The sequence below is a fragment of the Myotis davidii genome, unplaced genomic scaffold (genome assembly GCF_000327345.1).
Source record: "Myotis davidii unplaced genomic scaffold, ASM32734v1 scaffold750, whole genome shotgun sequence".
Lineage (NCBI taxonomy): Eukaryota > Metazoa > Chordata > Mammalia > Chiroptera > Vespertilionidae > Myotis > Myotis davidii.
In genome coordinates, this window is record NW_006282814.1 from 1,190,304 (window position 1) to 1,193,742 (window position 3,439).

Sequence of the window (3,439 nt, forward strand, 5' to 3'; positions counted from 1 at the left end):
GTGGAGGAGGCAGCTGATCAATGATTCTCTCTCATCATTGATGTTTCTATCTCTCTCCTTCTCCCTTCTTCTCTGAAACCAATAGAAATATATTTTAAAAATATATAGACCCAGTTAGATTCAAATTTAAGACAAACAACAAACTACAGTGTAAGTAGAGTCCAAATATTGCAAAGACAGTATTTTACCTGCTATGCCTGGCACCCCAGTGTCACTGATGCTGCTCCCACCACATGTAAAGGAGGTGGGCGAGGGTGTCCGTGCTGGTTGGGCAGGACATGGAGACCAGAAGTCCCGCACTGGCCCCTCCAAGCCACTGGCACCACCTGGAGAACCGGCCGAAACTCCAGGGCAGAGGCCGGAGCCCGCCCAGGAACAGCCCCCTGCCTGGGCCTCGGGCACCAAGGTTCCAGATCCTGGGGCTGTGGGCACCACAGACCCGGGTGCCTCAGACCAGCTCCCACAAGCTGCGCAGACATCTAACCCTCTGCATCCGGCAGAACGCACAGCCCCGAGACCAGCTGGACTGAGCCTGGCATGTGTGGGTCCGTTCTCACCTTTCACAATTTGACGTGGAAGCCAGGACACTTGAGCCGAGAATGGCTCCTGCCAGGAACCCCAACCCGCAGAGAGGCCCGGGCTCGGGGAGCAGCTGGTGCAGGAATCCCTGACTCCTTTCGCTCCGAGCAGGAGAAGTCCCCCCCGGCAGGGAGCATGAACCAGATGAGGGAAGTGGCTGCTCTCCCTGCCGTGCTGTCTGGAGCGATGGTGTGGATGGAGGTAAAGACAAGTATTGGATGAAAATTTACATAAAATTTCAGTACAGTTGACATCTGAACAGCAGAGCTTTGAGCTATATGGGTCCATTTATCCACAGCGTTTGTTTCAATAAATGCTCTAAATGTATTTTCTCTTCCTCACAATTTCCTTAATACATTTTATTTTCTCTAGCTTACTATATTGCAAGAATATAGTATATAGCCCGGCCGGGCATGGGTCAGTGGTTGAGCATCGACCTATGAACCAGGAGGCCATGACGGTTGGATTCCTGGTCAGGACACATGCCCGGTTGCACGTTCGATCCCCAGTGGGGAATGTGCAGGAGGCAGCCGATCCATGAGTCTCTCTCATTATTGATGTTTCTAACTCTCTCTCCCTTCCTTTCTGAAATCAATAAAAATATATTTTAAAAAAGAATATAGTGTAAAATACATATAACATACAAAATATGTGTTAATAGACTGTTTACATTATTAGTAAGACTTCCGGTCAACAATAGGTAAGGTTTGGAGTCAGAAGTTATACACAGATTTTCAGCTGCGCAAGGGGTTGGCGCCCCTACCTCCCGTGTTGTTCACGGGTCGATGTATATCCACACAGGTATTTCCAGAAATTTCACTCAAGGCTGTGGCGCAACACAGTCCCAGCCTCTCTTCTTGGTTGACTCTTTCAGAGGTTACCCGAGTGGAGGCGCCGGGGACTGGGAATGCAGGACAGAGGGACTCAGAAGCAGGACCGCTCTGCCTGTCCTGGGGCTGGGCATGTCTCGCCCCTGCTCCACCCTGCGGCCTGAAGGATGTCACTGCTCCTGCTCCCCTCCCTCTTGCTTCTCCTGTTATTTGTGAAACACTGGAAGCTGAGAAATGGTTAAACCTTTTCTTCCACTTATGTCTTCAGTCTCAGAAATTACATCTAATAAATCATTAATGTGAATGTGTCGGTCAAAGGACACTCCCACATCAGACTAAACAGGCTGTTGGCATGAATCATCAATAATAATCACAGTGTCTGGAGTTTCAGAGCCTGGAGCCGGGTCTCCCGAAACCAGCCAGCATGTTCCATGGCCCACTGTCCACACATGTTCCCATAGCTCGGGAGGCCCCACTCCATCCAGCCCAGACGGCAGCCGCAGGGCAACCAGGCTGTGCGCACAGCTGGGCAGGGTGTTTCAAATCCAGGTTGCAAACCATGGTGACTGGGCGAGTGCTTCGGCAGCGTGTCTCCTCTCATCACAACCCGACAATCCCGCAATCTTAGCGTTTCTCATGTCTCTCATTCCTTTCTCTCTCCCTTCACTTTCCTGTGTCCTTAACTTTTTTTTTTTTCATATTCCTAGGGCAGTAAAACTCTAGCCAGATAAACTGCACGGCTGAAGAGAAGAGAGGCCATCACATTCACTGAACTTCAGGAAATTAAGGCCTTTCCCCCACAGGCAAACGATTATCTCGCTCCCTGGATCCATCCGACCTTCTGCTGACATTGAGGGGACTGTTGAAATCCTCACTATTTTAAAATGACAAACGCTGGGGATGTGGAGAAACTGGAGCCCTGTGCACTTGTTGGTGGTAATAGCGGTGGTGCAACCACTATGGGAAACAGTGTGGAGGGTCCTCGAAAGTTAAAAATAAAGCTGCCCTATGATCCAGCAATTCCACTTCCGGGTGCTTCTCCGAAGGAAGTAAAAACATTATCTGGAAGAGATATCTGCACCCCATGTTCACTGCAGCACTATCCACCACGTCCAGACATGGAAACAGACAAAGTGTCCATCAAAGATGGGATATGTATACAACGGAACATTATTTTGCCATGAAAAAGGAGGGCATGCCATTTTCGACAACATGGATAGGCCTGGAGGACATCATGCTCAGACACAGAAAGAAAAGGAAGGATCTCAACTCCACGTGGAATGTAGAAAAGCAGAGAACATCGGAGCGAGAGTGGAGCAGTGCTTGCCAGGCCTGGGAGGTGGGCAACGGAAGACCATGGCCGCAGGGCAAAGTGCAGTTACGTGGGGCGAAGTCTAGAGCTCGGATGCACAGCATGAAGGCCATTGCTAGGAATTCTGCACTGAACACTGGAATTTGCTAAGACATTCAGGTGCTCTCATCACACACACAGCCAAGAGGAACCATGTGAGAAAATATGTTAATTAGCTTGATTATAGTAATCATTTCACATGTATATGTACATCAAATCATTATGTTGTATCATTAAATAAACTTTTATTTTAAAAGTTTTTCATTTTAAAATTATAATAAAACTAGAGTAGCTTATTGTGAGAAGCATGCTCACCTGTCCAAACTCAAATAATGGACTGGGAGACCGGAAGTACACGAAAGTGAAACTTTTAATGGCCGTCTTGCAAGAAGGGGTGTCTGGTGGGCAGGCACACCAGGGGTGGTTACAACAAGCAATTTATCCCGAGTGTGCGAGTCCCGCCCCTGGCTCCTCATTGGCTGAGTATTATGGGGTGTACACTCTGCCCAGCCGTAGCCTGTTTCCTATTGGGCTAGTTAAGACGTGGGCTGTGGGCTTTTCAGTCGTCTCCACCTCCCTCTGTCTCTTTGTGGCAGGAAGGCCTTCCTGGGATATGTGCTCTCTGAGGCCTATACAGTCTTCACCCACTTCCTCATTTTATTGTGCCCCATCCCCCCCC